This window comes from Podarcis cretensis (genome assembly GCF_951804945.1).
Source record: "Podarcis cretensis genome assembly, chromosome: 12".
Taxonomy (NCBI): domain Eukaryota; kingdom Metazoa; phylum Chordata; class Lepidosauria; order Squamata; family Lacertidae; genus Podarcis; species Podarcis cretensis.
Window position 1 is genome coordinate 60,766,288 of NC_137181.1, and position 18,971 is coordinate 60,785,258.

General features: G+C 42.5%; 1 long non-coding RNA gene across 1 annotated transcript; it reads left to right on the top strand.

The window, feature by feature from the left end:
- The first annotated feature begins 2,949 nt into the window (after window positions 1-2,949).
- On the top strand, window positions 2,950-13,302 carry LOC307199699. Its single transcript, XR_013832139.1, has 3 exons — window positions 2,950-3,063; window positions 9,146-10,273; window positions 12,388-13,302. It is a non-coding gene; the product is annotated as an uncharacterized lncRNA (long non-coding RNA).
- The last annotated feature ends 5,669 nt before the right edge of the window (window positions 13,303-18,971 follow it).

The window sequence follows — 18,971 nt, forward strand, 5'->3', positions numbered from 1 at the left end:
TCTTACTGCTGAGAGATAGCAAGAGCCCGTGGGCTCCAGTCACTCCCCGGGGTCTGTGCTCCTTTGGAGAACTGAGACGTAGCAGAGACTGTCCTAGCTTCAAGAAATATAGTTTATTCACCTATTTACACCTTCCGTCTGCATGGAGAGAGTCATTTCAAGAGGGGTTGACCCCTACAGCAGTGGAGCCCTGGAGTCGAAGGCGTCTCTCCCAGCCAGCTCTGCAGCCAGCCTGCCCCCAAATAGATCCCAGGCTCTCTTCCTCCTTCTCCTTCCCAGAACCCCTTGCTACCAGACTCTTTTTCCCTCTCATCTTAAACACAGTTACTCTGGCAACCTTCCAAACCCCTGTCTCTGTTCACACCTCAGGGCAAAGGGGGAAAGACAGTTCTCTTGCATTTCCAGTGGCCCTCAATGGCCCTCTGTTGTTCCTTGTTGGCCCTCGCCTGGCCAGGTTGTTTTGCATAGGCTAGCCCAGGAATTCCTCTGCAGTTTGTATTTCTCCCTTCACATCCCAAATCACCAAATTCCCACCATTTATTAATTTCTAGGATTTAGGGGGGTCCCTCTCCCAAATCTATAACAATATGTAGCACATTTAACAATATGCTAAAAATGTAGACTTGGAGCTAAGAAGAGTCAAAGCTTGACTCTGGTGTCCTCCCTGATATCACACATATATATTGGACAACAGCAACAAAACTATCATCGCTAACAGACACTGAAGCTGCAATCCTCTTTTCCTGGGAATAAACCCCATTGAACTAAATTGGACTTACTTCTGAGCAGACATTTATAGTATGGCACTCTTAAGATGAGCATTTATCCTGATTTGTGTGCAGCAAGGTTAGAAGAATTTTGGCATTTACCAAGGATTTTTTCCTGATTTGTTAGTATGGAGTTTCGACGATGGATCAAATATTACCACACCCTTTCTAGGTATTGTATTTCCCCATCACTTTCCTTACTGCAGAAAGTATGATCTTTCGGAGAAATGGTTTTGTTGTGTAAAACCTCCAAATCAAATATTGCACAACCTCAATTTGCTGCTCTGTAGTTGAATCCCACCCCAAAATGGTGACACTCTGGAAGAGACCTTGCATTGGTTTTATGAGTAATAAAACCAATAACTGATATGACCCCCGCCACACAGAATCCTGGGAACTGTACCTTGATGAAAAGGGCAGGTGAGAATTCTCTTTTAGAGATTCTGAAGAGACATGACAAAACTGCAATTTCCAAGGTTCCCCAGGGAGAAGAAATGTCTATTAACCAGTTTACATGTGTGGTGCAGATATGCCTCCTCTTTAAATATTAGAGCCTTTTCAAGTCGCACTTGAAGAATCAGGGAAAAGTTCCCCACTTCCCCGGGATGCTCTACAGGCCACTGACCTCTGCAAATGACAGTAAGTCTCTGCTGAATGAAGGATGAAGGGAAAGAGGAAAACATTAAGATATTTTGTTCTACTTTTTTGTGGCATGTTGGAAACAATCACAGGATCTATTTGTCATGCCCCAGCGTTGCCTTTGTTCCCCAGTAACGTCTGACAGGTTGAATGAAGAAAGAGTGAGTGAAGATGAATTGGCAAAAGCAACGTTTCTGGTCTATCTACTGGTGGTCTAACTTGGCCTCATATGAAAACCGAAAAATTGTGTGCGTGTACACAATCATTTTTTGTTAAATGAATGAAGGGAAACACATGCTCTTTCATCAGTGTGAAAAAGAGCACCCACTAAATCTGCTTTCTGAGGACTATTCTGAATGGCTACATTTTTAATTTCAGCTGAAAAGGTGAGGGGGAGAGGGGGTTTTCTGCTTTAATTGTAAGAATATTACCCTAATTTGGTTCTTTTAGGTGCAATTGTCTCCCTTTGCTGCTGCTTAGACACAATTTTCTCCTTTTTCTACTGCCCCTCCCCCTTCTCCTGGGGGTAATTCCAATGATGACAACAGGAAACTACAGAAACTTTCCTTCTTTCCCATCCCCTTCTGGGAACTACTTCCAGCCCTCTGTAGTTATGAGGGCCAACAAGAGTCTCAGACTTGGTCTAGCAGGGCTGACTTGAAGCACGGTCTGTGCAGGCTGGGAGCTGTTTCCTTAGGCATACCTCAAATCTCATTCTTTGTCAGGAGAATAGTCTGGTACTTGTTTGAGTACCTTTTTAAAAATGTTAAGGGAGAGCCATGGTGTGAATATATTTCTATCATATCTATTTTAAAACTTATTCATTTACATTTATTTTTGTGAATGGGGGAGGAGGACTAGGAGAAGAAATGGTGGGTAGCTTCTATGCTTCTGCAATATGTTGATGACACACACAGCTCTACTCCTTTACAGCTACAGGTGAGGCGATGGATGTGCTGGACTGTTGTCTTGTCTCAATAGGCCGGGTGAGAGTCAACAAACTGAAGCTCAATCCAGATAATGAGATTAAGGCATTGTTTGTGGGTGGTTCCCTAGACCAGATGAATGGGAGGGTGCCTGCTCTTGATGAAGTTACACTCCCTCTGAAGGAGTGGGTCTGTAGCTTGGGCTTACTCCTGGATCCTTTGCTGTCACTTGAGGCTCAGGTGGCCTCAGTGATGCAGAGTGCCTTCCATCAGCTTCAACTGGCAGGCCAGCTGCACACATATCTGATCTAGGTTATAAGTGATGTGTTATAAGTGGTGCAGCCTCTAAAGACGTTCAGAAACTTCAGCTGGTGCAGAATTCAGTGGCCAGGTTGCTCACTGAGGCAATATAGTTTGAATATATTACACCAATACTGGCCTGAGGGCACAGGCTGCCAGTTAGCTTCCGGGCCCAGTTCAAAGTGCTGGTTTTGACCTATAAAGCCTTAACTGGCTCAGAACCACAGTACCTCAAGGACTGCTGCTCTCTATATAAAGTGACCCAGACCTTGTGCTCATCATCTGAGGCCCTTCTTTGTGTGCCTCCTCTGCCAGAGGTCTGGAGGGTGGCAATGCAAGAACAGGCCTTTTCTGTGGTGGCTCCCCTTTTGTGGAATGCTCTATCCAGGGAGGCTCACCTGGCACCTTCATTACATATCTTCAGGCACCAGGTAAAAATGTTTCTCTGTAACCAGGTCTTTGGCTGATTAACATTCAGTGGCCTTTAAAATGTGTTTATGATACATGGGTTGTTGGGTTTTTTTTTGTTTTTTAATGTATTTTGTGTTTTCATTTTGTATTTTTATGTTGTGAAGTGCCCTGTGATCTTTGGATGAAGGGCAGTATACTAAATACAGACAGACAGACAGACAGACAAACCCTGCAGTTCCAATAATATGAAAGTGTCAAAAGTTGCAACATAGAGTCTGTCTGTCTGTCTGTATTTAGGAAGTTTTCAGATCTTAGATTGGGAGCTAGTACTGTACTATTAAAGGTAAAGGTAAAGGTACCCCTGCCCGTACGGGCCAGTCTTGACAGACTCTGGGGTTGTGCGCCCATCTCACTTAAGAGGCCAGGGGCCAGCGCTGTCCGGAGACACTTCCGGGTCACGTGGCCAGCGTGACATCGCTGCTCTGGCGAGCCAGAGCCGCACACGGAAACGCCGTTTACCTTCCCGCTGGTAAGCGGTCCCTATTTATCTACTTGCACCCGGAGGTGCTTTCGAACTGCTAGGTTGGCAGGCGCTGGGACCAAGCAGCGGGAGCGCACCCTGCCGCAGGGATTCGAACCGCCGACCTTTCGATCGGCAAGTCCTAGGCGCTGAGGCTTTAACCCACAGCGCCACCTGCGTCCCTACTGTACTATTAAGCTAGTTTATATTTGTTGTGCAGATCTCCTCTATGAAAGAAAATAGGAGTTTTGCTGACACAACTTTAAGAAACAGCGGCTGACAAAAGGAAATATTAAGATCTTGTTTACCCCAGAATCTGGTTCCAGTCTGTTGATTCCAACTGTCTGTGTTTTTCTGTGAATTTCTGAGAGCAGTAGTGGACTAATGATGTGCCATAATTGTGTAAAAAGAACCCCCCCCCCCAAATATGGCTCAAAAGGATTTATACTTTCCATTTAATCAGTTGCACGCAGTGAACAGACTTTGCTATTTTAAAATGTGTGTCTAATACTATTTAAATGAAAATTTGCAAAACTTGGCTAATTCCATGGCACTTTTTGAAAGGGAGGTAATTTAATATCACCCTCCTGATCCTATACTCTAATGTGTCACCATTGTCTCTTATAGATATGGAATTACTATACCAAAATTCTTATTTGCATGCACAACAGAAGGACATGTCAGCGCTGGGTTTAATTTTCTTTCGAAGACTCTTTGAACTCATCCTCAGAGTTCTAATTTCATTTATTCATTTAGACTTTTCTTACTCCAGACAGCCTCTCAAATGTTTTTTAAATGCACAGATATATCCATGATCCCATCATTCCTCCGAGGTTCAATACAACAATCTAATTCCAGAATAAGTACAATAAGAAATAGGTAGTTTCCAGAATGAATCCTAAAACTTGAACTGTTACACCCCCAGTTCCATGTCCAACAAACCAATTATCTTGCATGAGCCTCTTCTCATTCAGATAATTAGGCCAGTAGTTTCAGCATCTATATATGTGTCTAATTTGTATTCTATTTTTTGCTCGAATGAGCTAAAGGTGATATACATGAAATTATTCTAGTTTAAACTCACAACAAGTAAGTTTAGCAAATAAATGCTTGGTGAGAAGTGGCAGCAGGAGACAACAACAAGAAAAAGGCACATATATCACAGGTAATGATCTCCAAATAGGCTGAGAGAGACCCACTACCAGTCAGTGGGGACTATGCTGAGCTTCTTGGGGTAATGGTCTAAGTCAGCATAAGGCAGCCTCCTTCTTGGTTTTACTTGGCATGTATGGCTAGGGGCCCATCAGGCCAAAGAGTCACAGCCTCCCTCAACAGGGACAGTAGTGGTGGTGGTGGCGGTGACCCCATTGTCTTGCCCCCCCCCCCACTACTGCTGCTGGTGCTGCCGCTATTTCTCAGCCGGACGGCTGGCCTGGCTCCCTCCTTTGGACCCAGCACAATAGTCTTCCCTCTTTCCCCACCACCCTGACTTCTGCGACTCCCAGGAGCAGCAGCAAAGGTGGCAGCGGTGGCGGTGGAGGCCCAAATCAGGAACTCTCTCATCCCTCCACTTCCCCCAACATGAAGCCATTTCTGGTAAGCATACATCAGCAAAGACGTCAAGTCAGTTTACTGTGTTTTAGCAGACAGCCACTATACATATGAAAATGACGACGACAACAACAATAACAACAACAGAGATTTATATTTCCCATAACCCCCTTTAAGTTTAATACAATGGATTTGTAGAGCCTTAGCAAGAAAATTAGATATTCTGAAGGAGGGATGACCTTCCCTTTTGTAATCTTAACAATTGGTAAATATAGTTATTTCTAAGATCATTATAAAAAGGGTATTCAAGGAGTGCATGAGTTGTATCTTCTATGGACACAGAGTTGCAACCATAAACTCTCTCCTTCTCAGGAATTCCTTTGTTCCAGCCCATTCAATCTGCTAGTGGAAGGACATTACATCTTGCCTCTGTGAAGGCTACCCTCATTTTAACGTTTGGTAGGTCTACCAGATATCTTGAAAGAGATAAGTTCAATGGAATAAAGGAAGCATACAAATTACTGGATTGACAAGTCTTGATTTCAGCAGCTCGTGATTGCATCTTAAAGTCCCTAAGCTTTTGAAGTATTCATTCTTCAGCTCTCTCAAAACCTTGCATCAAAAGAAAAGAGGTAGAGAATCCCAAACTCATGGTAGGTGACTGTATTTCATGCATCCATGAGTTTGGGTCCATCTCTTCCAAAATTGTCAGGAGAAAATCTGATACCTGCTTAAAAATAGTTTTTAACCAGAAAAGCATGGCTAGTCTAAGAGTTTCAGCTTTCATGGGCATTACACCCCATTCTGACAGTACCCAGGATTCTCTGGGGGAAACCATGCCTGATTGAACTGGTATAATACTGGTTTCAATATATAGTGTGTATGAGGCCTTAGTGTTGGGTTGAGCTTACAAGGGAGCTGAGGAGCAGTGTCTGTTCTCCCCCCCCCCCCACAAAAGTTGTTCCAGAGCTCTGCATCCTTAATTGTTGCCTATGCTTCCTGATCTGAAAAAGCCCAAAGGGAGAAGTGACCCCTGGATTTTAATTGAAGCACGGAAGCCAGGAAGTGTTTAAGGACAAAAATTCCCTTTACCTTTTAAAATCATCTTTCGAAGTAAAAAGACCTCCACTTAAAATAAGTATGGTGATGAACAGTTGTCAGGAACATGGTAGGCCGCCCCTATGAACTCCTGAGCTTACAAGAATGCCTAGCCAAGGACATCATATTATTTGTCGAATAAATGAAAGAGCATTTACAAAAAACCCAAACCACCTTGAAATAATGGTAAATGCAACAAAAAACCTGCCACCTGACCCATGAGAATTTCACTGGAATTTTCTCTCACCTTGATGATAATTTTCTAGTGTACCGGTAATTTCTTTTATTGTTAATTGAGGGACAATGGTTAAAGAAAGAAAGAAAGCAGAATAATTATTTTGTGCAGCACTAATATCAGAAGCCTTGTTGAACTAACTGTTCTGTTGTTTTCTGTTTCATTTGGGGGAATTGCTGATCTTAGAAGATTTTATTCAGAGGTGATTTAAAGAAATTAATTTGCTTGCTCTCTGTGAAATGGTTGTCTGGTTTGCAGCAGAAGACTGGGGGTTAAAAGGCATGGTTTTGTGTTTTGGGGCTTATACACCTTGTACTTAGTTTCTTGGGCAAGATTTCCCGTCTGGGAAATAGGAGTTTAGTTTGAAGCAGGCTGTACAGGTTACAGCAGGAGTGGCTTTGTGGTTCAGACCCCACCTCTGTCTTGTACTCAGCTTCTCCAGCAAGTTTTGCCTTTGTGAAATGAATTATTGTGAATAGATTTCAGGTGGGGCAGAGAGCCAGAGGGCCCAGGACCCATTAAGTGTACCAGAATCAGAAAATCCTTTTGGCACTCTTGAAACCTATAGTTAAGGGATACTTTGAACTTTTGTTTCTTTAAGAGCAGTGCCTAATTATGCATGACAATATTCTTTTGCAATGGAGGAGATTTCTGAAAGCAATGTATGGTACGGCATGGGGTGTGTGTGTGGAAGATTCAAAATAGAAAAGGTATTTTAGACCAAAGAGGCCTAAAGTCATTATTTGGATCTTGGCCTCTAAACTGACCAAAACCCAGAGGACACTACAAACGAGAAAGGACCCACACCAATCTAAAATATATTTGGTTTTGGAGGGTAAAAAATGTGAATGCCGCTTCCAAAATTTTTATAGGTTCTCTTATCACTAATTTTAGATGGTCCCATCAATCATGTGGAGCTGTGACAAATCACAAGCACAGAGTGAGTCTACCTCCCAACCAGATTTGTCATTTTAAATAATTAGCTTCGCTTCCCTCTGCAATCCCCACTAGTAAAATGGAGCATCTCTACTAATGAAGCATACGCTGTGCTATATTTTTTGCGGCATGCCCACTGCACTATTTCAAGCTTCCTCAGTGTCAGTATATTGGCCAAATAAATCTTCCAGATAGGTAATAATACAGCACAGACTATAATAGCCTCTTGCTTCCTTGTCATATCATTTACCTATATTGCTTATCAGCAGCTGCATATTTGCTGAAAGGATATCTTACTGTATAGGCAGGTCTTCTTTCACCTTTATCATTCCCAAATGTAAGGCCTTTATTTTTGAAAGTATTATACAGTGGAAAAGCATTACTTGAAATATGTTTGCAAAATGCTAGTATGATTATGGGGAAAAAGAGATATGCCCCGATTCAAATTAAAGTCACATAAAACATATTCAGGTCATTCAGTTTCACAAAAGGATAGGTTGCTGAAATTTATTTCATTGCTGTACAGTGCTGGAAAGGTCATCTGGTTGACTGCCCTACTCCTAAGTAGCACCGCCAGCTCCCTACATAGATCAGCCTGTGCAATCCACAGTTTACTAGTGGCACAGGTAAAGTCAAGGAAGTGCAATGAGACCATCATGATGAATTGCTGTTCTTTTGGGTTCAAGGATCACAAGTCATCAAGGACAATGTGTTTTCCCTTTAGATGCATACCACACAGTCTCTTTCACAGAGGTTTACATTTAAAAGTAATGAGTACCCTCTCCCCACATCAAGAAAAATATATATCTCATGGTAACACAAAAAGGAGATGAGAATTCAGAGCTGCAGGAAAACAACATATTTACTGAAGGTTTTCACTCTCTTTAACTACTCAACATAGATTGCACACCCTCCAACATTTCTCCAATGAAAATAGGGACGTCCTACTCCATAATAATAATTTTACTATTTATACTCTGCCCATCTGATTGGGTTGCCCCAGCCGCTCTGGGAGGTTTCCAATATATATAAAAACAAAATAAAACATTAAACATTAAAAAACCTCCCTATACAGGACTGCCTTTAGATGGCTCAAGGGTAGGATAACTCCATATCCTGCAATGTTTCTCTGATGAAAATAGGGACATCCTAAGGAAAAGCAGGACATTCTGGGATCAAATCAGAAATTGGGACAGCTTCTGTAAATTCAGGACTGACTGTCCCTGGAAAATAGGGACACTTGGAGGGTCTGAGATTGAAATATGTGCATGTTGGATAAAACTAAAATCTGATGAAAGTTTTGTTTCCTACAGCTGTGGATTCCCCCCCCCCCCTAAGAGTTTTGTTCAGAGGTGTAGTATTCTCATTTTCCTACTCATATTGAAATACTGCCCCTCAATAAGGCGAAACTTAGATTCACAAAATGTTTAGGGGTATGCATACCCTTGTCGTCGTCCCCAGAAAACTTTACCTTGTAGTCGGACACCATTATTCTGTGTGGTTCCTGCTCTTCCCATCTGTATCTAATTATATGAAATAGGGTTGTCAAAGTGCACATTTTGATATTAATGTTTGATATTATTTGACATTAATGGATATATTACTTTGGAGCCTATGGTGGAGAGACAGAGGAGCTGGATTGAGGGCGGTCATTTCCAGCAACAGCCACTGCACCATAAATTGCTGAACTCCCCCCCCCCCCCCCCGCTACAATGCAGGAAAGGATTTCATACACCCCTCCAGTGAGTTTTGCATGTCCCAGTGCCTCAAGCAATCAGGATGGGGGAAGATGCCATCAGACTCCCAGCCCACCTGCGGAACAGTCGTGGAGGGCTCTTCATACATTCAAGCTGTAATCCTTTGACCCATCTTCCTCTTTGCTGCTCCTCTGTGGATAGTCTTACTGCTCAAGTTGCATATTTAGTGGTATACTAAATGACTGAGACAATAGAGTGATCCTGGGCAAACAAGTATCCATTTTCAAGGGGAAATCAATTTAGGAGTGTTGGTCATTTGCAGATTAGTTTCGCTGCAGAAGGCGTGCTGGGGAGACCACACATTCAAGAAACACAAAAGTAACTTTTGCTAGGTTTTAATAACAAAAACAAAAACTCCTTTTACACTAAATTACAATATATCAATAAGTATGACCCATTCACCAGGGTACTGAGAGAGCTACATGCTGCTCTTAATATACCACACCCAACAGCTTAATTGCCACAACTTAATAGCACCTGCTATACTGCTTCACAGTTGTAAAACTAGGTCACGTTATTTGCTCTGGCCTTTAAAGAAATACACATCTTGTGGAACAATAATGAACCTTCAAATTTAAAGAGACAATTCAACAAAGTTTTTGCAGGATGAAAAACACCAACCAAGAAGGAAGCCACGCCAAAGTCAGAAGAGAGAGGCAACAAAGGACCACTTATAAGGAAGTCCATGTCTAGCTTCTGAAAAAGGCATTTGAAGATATTATGTACCCCAGATATGAGACCAGAGAGGTGCATCGGAATCGAAGAAGATCGCGTGCACACCTGATTTCAGAACAGAAGAGCTAGAAGAAAGAGGACTGGTTCCAAAATAATGATCAGGAACTGTGCTACAGCTCCTTATAGCCACTGTGACAGAAGAAGAAGTCCAAGAAGCAGCCTGGGCAGCAGCCCAAAAAACAGTCCAGGGAGCAGCCCAAGTATCCACATGCAGCTACTAGCCGCACAACTTCCATTATCCCGAAAGCTAAGGAGGAGGATTCTGGCAGCCACCTCTCAGCAACACTTATCCAGGAGAGCACCTCTATACTTTGCAGTACCAGAACTCCCAGGAGTTGAATCCAGTTTGTTACCAGCAAGCTGCTGTGGATGGAACTGGGTTTTGTGAGATATCCCAGGTAAGCAACTGCCCAGTTCCATATTATGGTGGGGAGATGATGAGGCAGCCTCCACCACTGGCTGGTAACTTCTGCATTGCATCAAGCCGTAATACTCCCTGGTGTGCAGTGGGGAACAGTCATGCAATAGGGAATTATCCAGCTGCAAATCCTGTACAGATGTTGAACAATGATGGAAGTGGTTCAGGCTCTCAGTTCTTCTCTTTAGGTCTAGTTTCAGAACAAAGGAGCCAGGCTGCCAGTGGAGATTATCAAACTGCAAACCCCATACAAATGTTGCCTGAAGATTACCAAAGTTGACAGCAAAGCAATGTCTTTCCTTCTCCCAATGCCTTCCAGGGTTACCCATACATTTAAGATTTGTTTTCTATTTTTAAAATGTATTATATTTTAAAGTTTTTCAACAAAGTTTGTTGTTTTAGTGGATTTGTCTGGAATCATCATGTGGCTTTCCGTTTACTGAAGCATTTGCTTCCCTTTGTCCAAGCAAACTAAAAACACTTGGATGTTGAAATCAAAAATAAAAGCGAAACAATTAATTGGCCATTTGTTCATTGCAGCCACAGTGACATTGCCCAAACACTGGAGAGACTTACACTGTGTGCCATTGGACTACAGCTGTGATATTTAGCCCTCATGGAAATAGTGACTCAAAATGATATTTCTTTATGGTATTAAAAAAATCAAATAAATTTGTTTTGACTTGGCACTCACATATTTTTTATATTAGCAATAAGGGCCACAGTAAAAATCCACTATCCTATTATGCTAGAATTTGGAATGCATGTCACTGTATTGTTTTTTTATTTACACACACATACACAAAACTTTATTGCAGTCCATAGACCCAAAATATGCAGTACATTTTTTAAAATTTACATTGTTGCTGTTGCTTTAATTTCATTTTTGTATTATTCCCTTGTATTCATGGATGCATATTTGTACTTACCTTCACACTAATTTGAAGCCACTTTGTGTCCTCCTGCGAGGCTGGAGGGACATTGCTGGAACAACTCTTGGGTTGGGGCAACTGGCTAAAAACGGATCGTCTTGGTGATTTCTTTCCGTTATTCTTCCCCTTTTGTTAATGCTTTCTTTATTGTTCCCCTTTTGAGTTGTCATATTCCCCCTCCCTCCCTCCTTCTTTCCTTCCTTCTAGCGGAGCTTTGCCCCACGGGGGCTCTAGCCCCTGGGTGCTCGTGGTTGCGGAGCTTACCGCTGCCCCTTGATCTCTGCCCATTCGGCTGGTGTCCCTGTAATTTGGCTGCAGCACCAGCTTTGGGTTTGATTTTTTTAGCTAACGTGACTTTGGGTAATTTGCGATTGTTGCTCTCTGGGCGCTTTTGTTCGGCGTTTTGAGTAGTTTTGCTGCATTGAGAGATCCCTCTCCATTTCAATACTGATTTCTGTGTCCCCCTTTTGAGTAAAGGCTGGTTGAGTATTGTCTAAGGGCAGGAAACCCCTTTCTTTCATTCTAGCTGCCATTTTGGGTTCCTTTGCAAAGAGAGGTTCGTCCCTGCCTAGTTTTGGCAGGAGCGCCATCTTGTTTTGGCTGGATCTCCATCTTAGACGGTGTGGGTCCCATGAACGTTGATTTAGTACCCCCCCCCCCGGGTAAGGAAGGGATCGAGATGCCTATTAAAAGGAATCCCAGTCCTGCTCTCCCTTCTAAGAGGGTGATTAGAGGTCTATCTCAGTCCCTGCATTCAGCTCCGGCCCCTGTGGTCCCGCAGCTTACACTAGATCGCTTGACTGCAATTATGGCTAATATTGGTTCAGACCCTGCTGCCATGACTAGGTTTAATACAGAACTTGAGATGCTGGCCCAGCACTTTGGGAGGCAGCCTGGCCTCTCCATGTCTTCTACTGTTTTTGAGGCTCATGGTCCTTTGGATGTGAGAGAAGGGAGCGAGGTTTATGACTCTTCTGGGCCTGCTGGCCAGTAAGTTTGCACCTCATTCTTTCTGCATTTGTGCAGCTACTACTGCTGCGCACTGGGGTCTGTCCGTCGAAAGGATCAAGGATCTGGGCTGCTGGAAATCTGATGCATACAGAGGTTATGTTCAGATGCGGCACTGAGGTACAGTTATTAATGTTGTTTTCTTCATTCCTAGGTCCGCCTGCCCTGCACGTCTGGATAGTCAGGCACAGCATTGTCCACTGGGCTGGCAGGAGGGGGGGAGTCTTGATTTGTATGCAGCCTGGGGCTCCCTGACTGCGTGTGTGTCTCCTGGGTGTCCAGACGAGGAATGTGTTGGGTGGAGCCTCTCCTGATGGTGTGGACGAAGGTGTCTGCAGAAGGCATGCCTGCGGCGATGGTGGTGCAGCTGGGTAAGAACAATTTGCCAGAAGCTCCCAGCTTGAGCCTGCGGTCCCACATGCAGGAGGACTTGGAAGAGTTGAAGGAAGCTCTTTCTGGACTCAAAACTTTTTGGTTGCAGCTGTTGCAGCGATGTGTGTGGCAAGGTAGCTGATGCCCAGCTGCCACCGAGAGGGCCAGGAGGCGCATGCAGAGCACAGTGGCCAAGAAGGTTCTGGCCTGGGGTGGGACAGTGATCCATCACCTGGGCATTACCTTCCATGATGCGTCCCTCTACAGGCTTGAGGGGGTTCATCTGTCTGTGATTGGGAATGATTTGTGGCTGACCGCCGTGTCAGCAGGGTTAAGGGATTGGTTACAGGTGTGAGTGGTTGGTGGTGAGCGCGGTGCTCGTGTGGCGGATAGGCACTGATTCAGGTGGTAGGGATGGGAGAGTGGTCTTGCCATCCCTATGTGAAGGGTATTCCGTTAAAGGAATCAGCGCTGCCTGCAAGGGTGCAGGGAGCTAGTCGAACCAGAGCCTATGCAACCACTCACCTTCTGTAATCAATAAAGTTGTGGCCTAAATTCTGCCAAAAACAAAAACTAAAATTTGAGTCAAGTGTGAATTTATTTAGGGGGGAGGTCTCTGGGTCTGAACACACAATTATTGTTATTTTGGTTATTATTGGTTTCTATTTGTTTGTTGCTTATATAGGATATTTTGTTTTTTAAAATGTTTGATGCTTTGTTGTGTTTTTATATATGTTGTAAGCCGCCCAGAGTGGCTGGGGAAACCCAGCAAGATGGGCGGGATATAAATTTTAAAAAATATTATGATTATTATATATAAAAAATATTACCTGAAGGTCCTAAGCATTTGGCCACTTTGCTGTTATTTCACATGCTACTGATTCCCCTGCCCCCTTCCCTTTCATTTTGATTTGCTTGTCACTGATTCTTTCTGCATTCATTATAACATGGGCCATGAATCCTGACAATGTGGTTTGCTTACTGATCAGACCTTCTGCCCAGAAGACAATGCAATAAATCACTGGGAAAGATGGTGTATGTTAAACATCTGTATTAAAATAGAAATAGCTCTGTTCTCTTAGAGTTGTATGTGGGCTTGTTTTCTGTTTTTGTTTTTCAAAGGAGCAGTTGATACAGGTTTAGGAATTATAAAACAGAGGTCAAGCTGTTTGATCAAAATAAAAAGAGAGCTGGTAAATGCTTCATCTAAATTGGCTCATAGACCCATGTTTACAATGTCAAGGGGCATGTGACAGAAAATGGAGAGCAAGTTCAGTAATAGGGCTGGTTTCAAGTACTGTCTGTCAAATAGAATGTGAAAGATATGCGTGAAGAATGTTAAAAGTGGCCAGAAGTTAATTTAGTGTTAGGTTCCATGTTTGCAGACAAAATTTGTTTCTACTTAATGGAACTGGAAATGACCTTTCTTCTTTACTTAGCTCTGAATTACTGCTGTGTGCTTCTCCTGCAGCAAATGTGTAGGTTTGAATTTGGTTTAATTTAGAATATTCAAGTGGGTCAGTGGATTGCGATGTCAGGTTTGATATGATACCAGTACAATTCAATAGAAACAAAACCAAACTAAAAGTATTTGTTTCAATCAAAAGCAAGAAATTGCCAACTTGGAGCAAAGTTTTTTTAAAGGTCGTTCAAGTCTGCTCTTCTAACTAACCTACATGCATGCATAGGTTAGCAGTCAATGCCCTTCTCTAGATGTCTCTAGAAGTGGGCTGGGTGGCAACCAGAGGAAAGGCTTTTTTTGGCTTCAGCCTTCCTTTTGTGGATTTTCCTCCCCAGGAAGACTGACTGTCACCTCCTTTGTCACCATTTAGGTATCAGATTAAGACTTTCCTGTTCACCTAGCCTTTTTAGATAGGTTGACGTTTTAGACGTTTTAGTGACTATTGTGCATTAAGTAATTGCCCACACTGAAACAATGGAGCAGAATATATACTTTTAAAATCAACCAGCGAACAAATTGCATTTAAAAAATGGTAGCAGTTAGACCCATTGTCTTACCTGACAAACCAGGTTGCTACCAAGTATGCACTTAGGAGGAAACGACAGCCCAGCCTGGCTTTCTGCTGAATGTGTCTGTATGGCCCACGTATTTCCAAACATGTCCCATTTACACATTACACCAGAGGTTCTCAAGCATTTTTCAGAATAAAAATCTACTCATGCCACACTGATTTGTTTATTATTCATAAGAAACACATTGCAAAGCAAAAAGAAACAACTCCTAGCAGTGCTTGATTTACAACATGGAACACAACTGCTTTATGATATGATCGTGGAAATTGTAAAACAATGCAGTTACATAAGAAAATGAATCATTCCCAAAATATAATTATAAATGAGCCTCTTACATATGTACTTTAAGTATCTATACAAACTCAACGAGAAGTGTGAGCTTGCTTTTGCCGGGTAATCTCTTTTATATTAAGTCTAATCTGAGACAAACAAACTCTCATCTCCTTATCAACACAAAGAAGGCTTTCTTGTTTCTGATCTTCCATATTTGTTAGAGCTGAAAATCCCTATTCATGACAATATGTCATGGAGAACTTTAAAGTAGCTAGTGTGGTGTAGTGGTTAAGAGCAGTGGACTCGTAATCTGGTGAACCGGATTCGCTTCCCCGCTCCTCCACCTGCAGCTGCTGGGTGACCTTGGGCTAGTCACACTTCTTTGAAGTCTCTCAGCCCCACTCACCTCACAGAGTGTTTGTTGTGGGCGAGGAAGGGAAAGGAGATTGTTAGCCGCTTTGAGACTCCTTCAGGTAGGGATAAAGCGGGATATCAAGTCCAAACTCCTCCTCCGCCGCCTCCTCCTCCTCCTCCTCCTCCTCCTCTTCTTCTTCTTCTTCTTTTTGAACGGCTATTCTGGATGACCACTAGGATTGTCCTCAGTATCTATCCGTATTCCACAAATACAGTAAATAGATTACAACTTTGATACCATACTGCACTGAAATGTTGACATGTTTCTTTGATTGTCCTTGGCTTCACTACTGCAATAACAAAACTGATTTGCATCCAGTGCCAGGATAATGGGCAAAATAGCACAACAACATAGCTTGCAAAATAACATTTAAAAATGGACATTTGGTTTGGTAACAAATACCATAATTTAAAAGGGATTCATGTGACATGATTGCAGTTTCTGGCACCTTTCTTGCATACTGGAATATTGCTCCCTCCCCCCTTCTTGTCAAGAAACTTATTTGGGAAGCTGGAAGAGTTTACTGAAGAAACTTGAAGAGAGTGGGTTCTCCAGTGGGGATAAATAATGTTGTTCCCCATATTTCTGAGCAAATCTCAATGGCACACTTGTCAAAAAGTGCCTTACACAAAAAAGTAGCTGAGATCCACTCCCCCCACTGAGATTGCTGTGAGATGAAGTCACAGTGAAAACAATATCTACATATATTTTTCAATATTTTAACCATCCTGTGTTTCTTTTCCCTCCACTATGCCGTACTGCTTTACAAAGCAATTAGAGAGTTCCTGGAGACACTAATTGGATCATAAAGTGCCTCCTTCATGTTCCTCCTAAGGAGGGAGTGAAAAACTAGAAGCAATTTCTGGCCTCATCTCCACATCTGTGAAATGTTTGTGAGTAATCTTAGAATTCAATTAAAAAAAACCTTGAGGAGCCTTTAAATAACATTCTTGAGACAAATAGTTAGCTGCAGCCAGACGCTCTCCCCACAAGACGACAGAAGCTTCAAGGGGCTCCTTTGGAGCTACATCCTATTTCTGAACTTGTACCTTCTGTGTGTGGACATCGAAGGACAGAAATTAGGGATTCAGAACTCCCTATTATTTTTAGAAAAAGTGGGGAATTCAAACCATCCCTGAAATTCAAAAGTCCGTGCGAACCTCAGGTGTTCCACTCCACTTTCCCCCATCATTTCAGGGGGCAGGGATCAGCTGTTTGGATTCAAAGTCCCACTCAGTCATGAAAGCTTGGGCCATTCTCTCTCTCGCTCTCAGCCTAATGGATCTCCCAGCGTGGTTGGGAGGACAAAATAGACATGTGCACCTTCCTGAACTCCTTGGAGGAAGGTTGGGATATAAATATAATTAATAATTAAGATTCCCAACCTACATCTGGACATATTTAACTATTCTTGTCTTCTATTTAGGTTGCTTCAGTAAATTGTTACCAAGGATGTGTATATTTTCTGTTGAAATTTTGGAAAGTCATTTTTTTAAAAAAATCCAAGAAGTGCTTTGCCTTTTGGAGTAAAAAGTAGCCTCTTTCATAGACAATGGCACCCCTTGTTTTGCTCAGCAGAAATCTATTGTCATGGGGTTCAGGCAAAGGGCTGATGAGCAAAAGTGTTAGACTATATTAGAAAAGAAAACCAACAGGGCTTTCAGTTTCCGGTTGCCTTAATGGCGCCGCTCCCACAGCAACGGCAGATCGTACATAAACAAAAAGTAACTTCAGACTTTGATCAGGTGACCTAGTGTTCACTTCCTGTCTCCTTGTGCATTTCATGCAGTTAGCTTATTTGCTTATTTGTCTTTTGAAATGTCTTTTGCCAGTTACTTTTGCCAGAATAAAGCTCTGTTTTAACATATGAATTGAAGACTTGCAGAAAGTCCCATTCTTGTTATCCACTAATAGGGGGAAATGCTTCATAACTGCTGGTTATATATATTTTTGCAATGCTTATTTCGGACATTTTGAAAGTGTGTCCCCGCCCCCCTTTGTATTAAATGAACCACAGCTTCCTTCAAGAGAAGAAGCGAAAGAGCGTCCCCTGGTTTTACTGCATGGAGGTATTGATGGAGAGAGCGCAGTATTAAAACAGGTATATGGCAGGGGGTTGATTTAAATGATACATAGATGATTTTGGTGAGGCTAAATGTTTTCTAGCCACAGCTAACACTGTGAATAACTAGCTGGAGTTTTTTAAACATGGTCATTTACCAGGTAAAATGTGCACTAGATTAGTTCTCAAGACTGCTGACAGATATTGGGGCCAGTGTCTCCAGAACTTTTGAGCTGGACCTCTTCAGCATCTAGGTCAGAGCACCAAGGATGTACATGTAGAGGGAACATCCAGTAGCCTGTGGTCCAAAATGACAAAGTCCAAACTTTATCTAAAATTGACCACCTTAGCAGCTGTTAATGAGAACTAGGCCCAAAAGGCAGGAGGCTGGGAAAAGGTGTGGCATTCAACTAAGTTCAACTAAGTTTTACCCAGAGTAGACCCACTGAAATAGAGTAACTTAGTCATGCTCATTAATTTCATTACTCTTGCCCAATTTCAAGACATTTCAGAATATATTTTTCTCTATAAAGAATTGCTCTTCAAGGCATGTGATGAGCTCAGTTTTACAGTTCCCACAGGTAGAACTCCCAAACCACAATGAAACCTGCTTAGATATCTCATCTCTTTAGTTTCTTCTGTCGCTATTAAATTCTAAACATTCTCTTATTCACATAGCAACACATACACAAATGTGTGCACACAGATCAGTTGAGTTTAGGACAAGCAGAATAGGAGACTGAAATTTAAAATTCAAACCAATATATACTTTTTTAACTTATTTATAATATCATGCAATAAGGTTATTTGCAAATTAGATGTTAAAGGATACTTTTTAATATAAAATTAAAATGGTACACTAGTTATTTTCCCTATTCTAAGCAAATAGTTCTCTTTCCCATGGGAATCTTCCTTTGGCCAGCTTCTTGTGAACATCTGCCACTCTCCTAGAGAACTGCTGCTGGAGTCTCTTTCTCCCTGCAGATCTTCTCAGCTTTAGCCTTCAGTGATTTCAGCTTCTTTTCCCTTGAACAGCTGCCTGCTGCCACCAGCAACTCTCCACTTTACTCTGGCTTAGCCTCTTTGTCATCCTCAGTTTGGCGCCACAGACTCTGACTCCCTCTCAGCCATGCTGCACTTCCCATTTTATATACTGTACTTCAGTCAGAACTGTTTACCCAGTCAAACTAGTCCCTCTGACCAGCAGACATTTCATTGGTCTTAAGGAGTTAAAATGGAACATCCACTAAAAGACCAATCACCTTTTTGATTCTGTTGTTGTTGAGTCGTTTAGTCGTGCCCGACTCTTTGTGACCCCCTGGACCAGAGCACGCCAGGCACTCCTGTCTTCCACTGCCTCCCGCAGTTTGGTCAGACTCATGTTTGTAGCTTCGAAGACACTGTCCAACCATCTCGTCCTCTGTCGTCCCCTTCTCCTTGTGCCCTCCATCTTTCCCAACGTCAGGGTCTTTGCCAGGGAGTCTTCTCTTCTCATGAGGTGGCCAAAGTAATATTTTTTTATTCTACTGAACCATATATAATTGTCAGCAGAAAACCTCATAGGAAGGGGTGGCCTGTCCTG